Genomic DNA, 9,992 nt, shown 5'->3' with positions numbered 1-9,992 from the left:
GCTTTACACAATTGATGTGTGTATGGATTGGGATAACAGTTGCAGGAGCACCTAATAAAATGTTTAAAAAAAAAAAAAGAATATAATGCGAGACTTCAAGGAGTTTGTGGGAAATTTCCGTTACTTTTAATACAATTTCTTCTTGAGTGTTTTCAAGCCTCCCCATATATGAAAGGCTCAGAATAGTATGTGTTTGGACCTAATATTGTCATTGATAACGGTTAGTTAGCTTCAGATATATTGATAAAACCAGAGCTGACCCTACCAAGCTACTCCTCATCTCACACACTAAGCATCCACCCCGCCCAACATTCAAGAGGTCTGCCTTCTCCTCGCCAGGCACAAACCCGTCCTCAAGCCAAACTTCTCATCAAGTGCCCCTTCCCACCCACCCAGAAACCCCGTCCTGTAAGCCAATGACCTGTGCTCACCCTGTGTCTTTCCAGGTGAAGAAGACAAGTATGGGGGTGAGAAGAAAAGCCCCTCCAAAAGCCTCCAAGTACCCAAGAAAGAACAAGAAATCCAGTGGGCTGATCGCTTTCGGGCATTACCGTAAGTTTCATAAGAAAGTGGGGCTAAGTGGGGAATGTGCCAACCAAGCTTGCCAGGAGAGCTCCGTTGAATCGCGTAATGCCAGGTAGCATCATAGCAAAGTAGAAATATCCAAGCGCTGTGCCTAATCTCCAGAGGTCTAAAGCTGAAACCAAAAGGGCCCCTCACTGATGATATCCAATAAACAGCTTGTGTAAAGGAGAGCTCTGTGTGTGCGCATGCTGTATGACACTGGGGAGGCAGGCAGGAAGGTGGAAAGGAAGAGAAGAGGCCAGCGTGTCAAAAGGGAAGGAAGTTTGTGGGCCAGACCAGCAGGTCCACAGTGGTCCTTACTCTGGACATAAGAATGGGGAACGGACTTGGCATGGAAGAAAAATTTCATCACCAGCCCTTTAACACAGGAACAAGGAGTAATGGGGCTGGGGGTTTCTGCATGGAGTGGGGGATGCAGACAGGAGCAGGTGTTGTGGGTATGGGGTATCAGCATCATGCCTAAAAAGAAAACGATTGTCTAAATTAATATCGCAAGGACTCTGATTTCTTAGAGGTTTGCTGGCCCCATTCTATGCTGGACTCCACTAAGGGGCCCAGAAACACCTGAAGGCATACTCCAGTTGAAGTCATCCTGAAGGATGAGATGGTGGATTTTGGAGACCACAAACACTGAGCAGGACACCTTCCTCTTTAGACATTTGCGAAACTCATAGGCCTGGTGCTATACATGTGTAGGGCAGTGGGTGGGGCTTGGCCCAATGCAGGCAATAGAGGAAGTATTGTTTCTACAAAGTTGATACTTAAACAAAACCAAAGAAGAGCTAGTGTGGGTCACTGATATCACTTCTAAACACCATTAATTTTAGATAACAGTGATTAAATACATAAATATTTTATTTAATATATGTAAATAAGGATACTTATACTTTGTATATGAATAGCACTTATATGGGCTCTATATAATAGATATACTGTATAAAGTAAATAACGTGAATATTTTCATAAGGTGAATATTAGATATTGCCTCTCTCTATGTAATATTCTCCAAATCTATTGTGTTTGTCGGAATTGATCAGAGAAACAAATCCAAGGAGACACTCATATGTGGATAAGAAAGAGTTTTATAGAAGAAAGCAATTGCATATTGAGAGAAGACCCAGTCCAGCCCACATCATGGCTTTAAGTTTGATATTAGGCATTGGTCCCATGCCAGTCTATGAATTCCTCTTCAGACTCATGCCAACACATGCAATGACGCTGAATTCAGGAAGATCACAGGCCAGTGGGTGAATATCTTGTGGATCCTGTTGCGATGGAAGGATTTCAGTGCTGGCGTGAGTTTCTGTGTGGCTTCTCCTGCTCCCAGGCTCTGGCTCCATCATATAGCACCCTGTGGCTTGTGGTCAGGAATGTCTCACGGGGAGAGATTGTGTGTTCCACCTCCAGGGAAGAAGTCTAGAGTTCGCAGAATCCTCAGTAGAAGTCCATGCCAACACTAAGGTCTCTTTTCCAGTGACCAGATTGACAGGTTTGACTCGACCCCTTCGCAAGCTGACAGATTATGTAAATGTGTTTTATGTGTGTGTGTATATATATATACACACACTTCTATGTCAAGAGAATTACTCATTCTTTCTAAAGTTTTAGTTCTAAAAGTATAATTTTGTTAACATATTAATTGACATACACATATTTGCAATACAATAAGCATGTGTTTGAAGCATACAGTGATGTTTTGTCATCTGTATGCTCATGTCATCTAAGATAAAAATCACTAGAGTGAACATATTCTCATCCCAAGGACTCTCTTTGGGCTCGTTTTTAATCTATCCCTCTTGCTCCGGCTACCCAGGCAACCATTAATTTACCAAAGGTCTAAGTTATAAAGGATGTCTGTGCTTCCTGACGTCTAACATATATGTAGAATCCACTACCATCGAATCAATTCAAACTCATAATGACAGAGGATACCTGTTTCACAGGATTTGGGGGCATGGAAATCATTACTGAAGCCAATTGCCGCATCTTCCTCCCTCACAAGATCCAGCAGAGGGCTTAAAGCACAGCACCCCGAGGGCTCCTAAGAATATAATAGGGAACTTCAAGGAGTGTGTGGGAAATTTCCGTTACTTTTAATATCAATTCTTGGTGCGTATTTTCAAGCCTCCCCATATATGTAAGGCTCAGAATAGTATGTGTTTGGACCTAATCTGGTCCTTGATAATGGTTAGATAGCTTTAGATATATTGATAAAACGTGCTAAAACATGAGCTGACCCTACCAAGCTACTCCTCACCTCACACACTAAGCATCCCTCCCACCCACCCCCATCCCGCCCAACCTCCAAGAGGTCTGCCTTGTCCTTGCCATGCACAAACCCGTCCTCAAGACAAACTTCTCATCAAGTGCCCCTTCCCACCCACCCAGAAATCCCATCCTGTAAGCCAATGACCTGTGCTCACCCTGTGTATTTCCAGGTGAAGAAGACAACCATGGGGGTGAGAAGAAAAGCCACTCCAAAAGCCTCCACCTGCCCAAGAAAGAACAAGAAATCCAGTGGGCTGATCCTTTTCGGGCCTTACCGTAAGTTTAATAAGAAAATGGGGCTAAGTGAGGAATGTGCCAACCAAGCTTGCCAGGAGAGCTCCCTTGAATCGCATGATACCCAGTATCACCAGAGCAAGGTAGAAACATTCAAGCGCTGTACCTAATCTCCAGAGGTCTAAAGCTGAAACCAAAAGGGCCCCTCACTGATGATATCCAATAAGCAGCTTGTGTAAAGGAGAGCTCTGTGTGTGTGCATGTTGTATGGTATTGGGGAGGCAGGCAGGAAGGGGGAAAGGAAGGTAAGAGACCAGCGTGTCAAAAGGTAAGGAGGTATGTGGGCCAGACCAGCAGGTCCACAGTGTTCCTTACTCTGGACATAAGAATGGGGAACAGACTCGGCATGGAAGAAAAATTTCATCACCAGCCCTTTAACACAGGAACAAGGAGGAATGGGGCTGGGAGTTTCTGCATGAAGTGGGGGAGACAGATGGGAGCAGGTGTTGTGGGTATGGGGTATCAGCATCATGCCTGAAAAGGAAACGATTGTCCAAGTTAATGTCTCGAGGACTCTGATTTCTTAGAGGTTTGCTGGCTCCATCCTATGCTGGACTCCACTAAGGGGCCTAGAAACACCAGAACACATACTCCAGTTGAAGTCATCCCTGAAGGATGAGAGGGTGGATTTTGGAGACCACAAACACTGAGCAGGTCACCTTCCTCTTTAGACATTTGCGAAACTAAGAGGCCTGGTTCTATACATGTGTAGGGCAGTGGGTGGGGCTTGGCCCAATGCAGGCAATAGAGGAAGTATTGTTTCTACAAAATTGATACTTAAGAAAAACCAAATAAGAGCTAGTGGGCATCATTGACATCACCACTAAACACCATTAATTTTAGATAACACTGATTAAATACATGAATATTTTATTTAATATATGTAAATAAGGGTACTTATACTTGGTATATGAATAGCAGTTATATGGGCTCTATATAATAAACATCTACTGTATAAAGTAAATAAAGTGAATATTTTCATAAGGTGAATATTAGATATTGGCTCTCTCTATGTAATATTCTCCAAATCTATTGTGTTTGTCGGGGATGATCAGAGAAACAAATCCAAGGAGACACTCATATGTGGATAAGAAAGAGTTTTATGGAAGAAAGCATTTGCATATTGAGAGAAGACCCAGTCCAGCCCACATCAAGGCTTTAAGTTCAATATTAGCCCATTTGTCCCATGCCAGTCTATGAATTCCTCTTCAGACTCATGCCAACACATGCAATGACGCTGAATTCAGGAAGATCACAGGCCGGTGGGTGAATGTCTTGTAGATCCTGTTGCGATGGAAGGATTTCAGTGCTGGCGTGGGTTTCTGTGTGGCTTCTCCTGCTCCCAGGCTCTGGCTCCATCAGTGTAGCACTCTGTGGCTTGTGGTCAGGAATGTCTCACGGGGAGAGATTGTGTGTTCCACCTGCAAGGAAGAAATCCAGATTTCCCAGAATCCTCAGTAGAAGTCCATGCCTGCATCAAGGCCTCATTGGCTGTGACCAGATTGACAGGTTTGACTCGACCCCTTCTCAAACTGACAGATTATGTAAATGTGTTTTATGTATACATATACATATATATATACATCTATATGAAGGGAATTGCTCATTTTTCTAAAGTTTTAGTTCTAAGAGTGTAATTTTGTTAACATATTTATTGACATACACATATTTGCAATACAATAAGCATGTGTTTGAAGCATACAGTGATGTTTTGTTATCTTTATGCACATGTCGTCTAAGATAAAAACTACAAAAGTGAACGTATTCTCATCCCAAGCACTGCCTTCGGGCAACTTTTTAATCCCTCCCTGTTGTTTCTGCTACCCAGGCAACCATTAAGTTGCGAAAGGTCTAAGTTATAAAGGATGTCTGTGCATCGTGATGCCTGAACATATATGTATAATCCACTACCGTCGAATCAATTCCAACTCATAATGACAGAGGGTAACTGTTTCAGAGGATTTGGGGGCATGTAAATCATTACTGATGCCAACTGACGCATCTTCTTCCCTCACAAGATCCAGCAGAGGGCTTAAAGCACAGCACCCCCACGGCTCCTAAGAATATAATAGGGAACTTCAAGGAGTTTGTGGGAAATTTCCGTTACTTTAATACAATGTTTTCTTGCGTGTTTTCAAGCCTCCCCATATATATAAGGTCAGAATACTATGTGTATGGACCCAATCTCCTCATTGATAACCATTTTGAAATACTTATGGTTAGATAGCTTTAGATATACTGAGTACAGTCTCCTCTTTGGACGTTCTCACCCCACGTTTTTGCACATTTTTAAATAAATTCTCCACTTTGTCAAACACTCACATGCACAAACGTAAACTTGTCCATGATTTTCTCCATTCAGCCAAGATTCATCTGACGTCAGCAGTGATATTCCTTATTCCACATCCTCTTCTTTTTCTGGCTTGAAATTCTGGAATCTCCCTGTCAATGTACTGCTACCACCATTGTTATACCTTCTTCAGCAAAATTTTACTTGACTGTGACATTAACCCTAACCCTAATTCTGTATTTGGAGCACCACCTAGGATCAACTTTCTTTGGGACTGAAGACAAATACGGGCCCCTTCCAGTCAGTTGGCCAAGTCGCTGTCTTCCAAACTTCCTGGCATAGAGAAGTAAGTACTTCCAGTGCTTTGTCAGCTTGTTGAAGCATTTCAATTGGTATTCACCAACTCTTGGAGCCTTGTTCTTTTCTAAGGATTTCAGTGCTGCGTGAACTTCTTCCTCAGCACCATTAGTTCTTGCTCATAGGCTATCTTCCTTCTGAAATGGTGTCATGTCAACTCGTTCTTTTGGATACAGCGACTTCGTATATTCTTTCCATCTTATTTTGATGATTCCTGCATCATTCAATATTTTGTCCATAGAATCTTTCACACTTGATCTTAGCCAAAAGGCCAAGAAACGATTGGAATCTTTCAATATTGCAAGTGGACAGGTCTGATTATTTTTCATTCTCTCAGTGTTAAATATGCTGAGCCTGATCTTCCTATTTGGTTTTCTAACTCTAGGGCTTGCACATTTCTTTATAATCCTTTGCCTTCTGGAGCTGCCCTTTAAAATGTCTCTCTTCAGCTCTTTGACACAATTTCCTCCATTTGCCTTAGCTACTCTATGATTAAGAAGAGGTTTCAGAGTCTTGAGAAGAATGGGAATTCCGGAATACTTCATTGTACTGCAGAAACTCTACGTGGATCAAGAGGCAGTTGTGGTAACAGAACATAAAATACTGCATGGTTAAAAATCAGAAAAAATGTGCTTCAGCATTGTATCCCCTCACTTTATATGAGCCACGTGGACCTCCCAGGATGCAGCCCTGGGTGCTGGAACAGCTGCGTGTACACGTCTGCCAGTGCTGAGATGGTTACCCGCTCACTGATTCAGCTTCCCTCCTGCAGTTGGTGTCAGTGTGTGTGTTTTATGAGATTGAGGAGGACTTTGAGAATCAGTGTCAGACATATGGGCTAATATTGGACTTCTGGGATTGGACAGAACTGAGTTGGGATGCTTTCTTAGTGTATACTTACGCTTTATATAAATCTCTCTCTCAATTTCGTATGAGTTTCTGTAGACTTGTTTCTCTAGTCTACCCAGAATAACACATTATGGCTCCCTGGGAGCAGGGTACTGGACAAACAAATCACAAGATGGAGAGTAGATATTTGCTTGACTTCTTCCTCATGGTAATTTTTCTTCTTTGGCTAGCCAGAGGTCAGATAAAGCCACGCTGTGCGCTCATTTTTCTTTTTTTTTCCTAGAAAGAATATGGAAAGTTAAAATATTGATTATTTTGTTTGGTTGTAGTCTTTGGTTATTCCTGTTTAAAATGGTGAAAATGGGAAGCTTCAGGGCGCTTATGTGAAGTGTGAGGCTCTGAGAACCCCAGCCGGAGTGCATTCCTACTCAGAGCCGCCCTATGGGTCAGTGAGAACAGCCCAGGAGACCTGAAGTACGCAACTGCATCCATACTCCACAGAATCGGACTTTGATGCGAAAGGTTGAGAACGTTTTGCATCGGAGACCGAACAAACCGATGCGCTTGATCTATGTCGACAAAAACAATTCCTCTTTTGGTCACTCGGCGTTAGTTGGCATCAGAAAGCCAGCCAGGTCCTAGTGAATAAAAAGGCAAAGAAGGGGAAAAAAGCTCTCGAAAAACAGCTACCAGTTGATTTGATGAAAGGGGATTTCCCTCCCACACAACCTCTGTCTGTCCATCCCTCCTCTCCACATCCGTGTCCAGAGATCCAGATCCTCATCCATCGCAAGTCCACCAAGACTAACACACCATCTAAGTGAGGAGTCAACTAAGTCTCTGTGTGGAAGAAGCAACCAGCTTGTGTGAACCAAAGACGACAATTATGAACTTTGAATATGGTGAAGAGAAAAGTGTCAGAGCTAAAATTATGAGCACCCAGTGTGTGGAGGGGTATGAAGGACAGTGAGAGCCCCACATGCACCTGCAGAGGATCTGGTCAGACTGAGCCCCTTGCAGGTCTGCTCCAGCAACTGGAACGAGTCCCGAACCAGCCTTCCTGTCAGGCAGAGACCATGGTGACCTGGATGATCGGGATCACGCTCTACGTGGACTAGTAGACCTCGTGATAGATGCGACCTCTGGGTGCCCCTATCTCTTAGAGGGCCCATGACAGAACTTTCTTCTCTGGCTTTTGGAATATTGATGGGGGTCTTTTCCTTCTTAAGCATTATTTGTAATTTTGTCTATACTATTATGGTTTTATTCTAACCACCTTTATGCAATTTTCATGTTTGTTGTTTTTCCTGGGTTTCCCAGCTGTGAAGCACAGGAGGAGTGGATGAAGAATGATAATAACTGAAACAAGGGGTTATACAGGTGCTTTATAAGGAGGGAAAGGGAATTTTGGGGAAAAATACTGAAGGCAGGAGGGGGCGAAGCACTAGTATGGATTGTAATTGCACCACTCATTTTAAAGGTGAGTTAACCATGGGTGGCAGGGGATGCTCAAAAATTGATGTGGTAATGATTGTACAATTCTCTGTGATATGAATGAATAATTGAGCTGCTGAATTGTATGATATGTAAATTATGTGCCAATAAATGTTGGGGAGACAAAAAAATGGTGAAAATGAATGTGATTGATGTATATTTTGAGGTCCGGGGTAGAAATTGCCATTGAATTTCTCAGAAAACAGGCTACTTAAGGAAAATGGCTGACAGAAGCTCAAAATGCCTGACAGAGAGCCTGGATCTGGTTTAGTGCTCTCAGAGACCTAAACCCATATTTTTGTATAAATCAAATAGTGTAGATCATGATTTAGATAAGCTAGATAAGGATTGAACTTGACTGTTTTAAGAATTGACTTGGTATCTGATTCTACTTTGTTTATACTGATTTCTTCTGCTTATGATTTCTAGAAATGATTTTGGGAATATGAAATAGAGCGCTTGTAAGCGCACTTGCTTCAAGCCATTATTATGATCCTTAGATATGCCCCAACCAGTGCTTTGAAGTACACTGGAACCACTGGTTTTTGTCAGCAGCTGGAAAAAAATCTGGAGCCATGAAGAAAACTCCTCTCTAGGACTGAACGTTAAAGGGAGTCTGTGGGCAGGCTGAAATGCTTGCTAGGTGACCATCTGGATCTATTTGTTGAGTGGAAGTGGGGGAACTGCAGCAATAAAGAGGTGGGTTGAGTTTGGCCACTGACAACTGTGGACTTGGTTGACAGGAAAAGTGGAGAACATGAGAGCAGTTTGGCTGATCTAAAGTTCAGGACCTAGCATGAAGTGGCTAGGCCCCTTGAGTATCTGTGAGAGCCCATGGTCTACAGGCAAGGCAACCAATGAGCACCCTGGGGTGGCTAAATGAGGCAGCCCACCTGGAGTTGACCAGAACCTGACCAGATGAAGAGAGTTTTCACACGTGGAGTGGTGTGTATTGGTGCTGACTTTATGGATCACCTGTCCTGACTTGGCTTTGCTTATGGATGCGGACTTCACAAGTTTCCAACTAGAATGAAGGCTCTTCAAGTCAAAAAATGATTGTCTCCTCAGAGCACTGGGTAGGTGTAAGTGGGCAGCATAGAAATTGGATACCCAAACTTGGGGGAAAAAGACATGAAGTGGTTGTCTTACAAATGTTCATAGATGGGGGAATATATTCATAGATTTATAGGGTTAAGGTGTAAGTCTTACTTAACTGCAGTTGTTAGGCTAAAGAATTGTGTACAGGTGCCAGGTTGGCAATTGGCAGATTGAGATAGTTAAGGGTAATTGTGCCAACCTGGCCTATAAACTCATGTGGGATTAATTGAAGCACAGAGAGATAAATGGCTTGCTGAGTGTCACCTTTCTGGTTCTCAGGTTTCTTGCTCTCTGAGGGTTGGACCTGGGCTCAGCTGCTTTACATAGTTCCCAGTTTCAGCTTGCAAGGATCACTTCCTGTGAAACATCCCTGAGGAGAAGATACATGGACGAACCGAGATGCAGTCCTGGGTGCTGGAACAGCTGCATGGGCCCCCTGCCAGCGCTGAGATGCTTACACACGCACTGATTCAACTTTCCTCCTGCAGTCAGCGATATTGTGTGGGTTTAATGAGATTGAGGAGAACTTTGTAGATTGGTGTCCGACATGTGGGCTAATGTTGGATTTCTGGGCATGTAAGTACACAAGCCACCCGTCCACATCCCCTTCAATGAGATCTCCTTAGTCAACTTTGTCCATGATACCACCACGATGCATCCTTTTGTTTTGAGATTGAGACCAAGCAGGGCACTCAGTATATCTTCAGCACTGTCTAGACAAGAGGGAGGTGGATGGGAAGCTGTTTGATTTTGTCTA

At 43.2% G+C, this 9,992-nt stretch overlaps 1 pseudogene; it reads right to left on the bottom strand.

The window, feature by feature from the left end:
* Positions 1-9,992, bottom strand: part of LOC101660861 — a 68,501-nt pseudogene that overhangs the window by 58,032 nt on the left and 477 nt on the right.

This window comes from Echinops telfairi, unplaced genomic scaffold (assembly GCF_000313985.2).
Source record: "Echinops telfairi isolate 266 unplaced genomic scaffold, ASM31398v2 ScPeMD7_42;HRSCAF=159, whole genome shotgun sequence".
NCBI lineage: Eukaryota > Metazoa > Chordata > Mammalia > Afrosoricida > Tenrecidae > Echinops > Echinops telfairi.
Note: the sequence above shows the minus strand (reverse complement) of the source record. Positions and strands in the feature narration are given on the sequence as shown.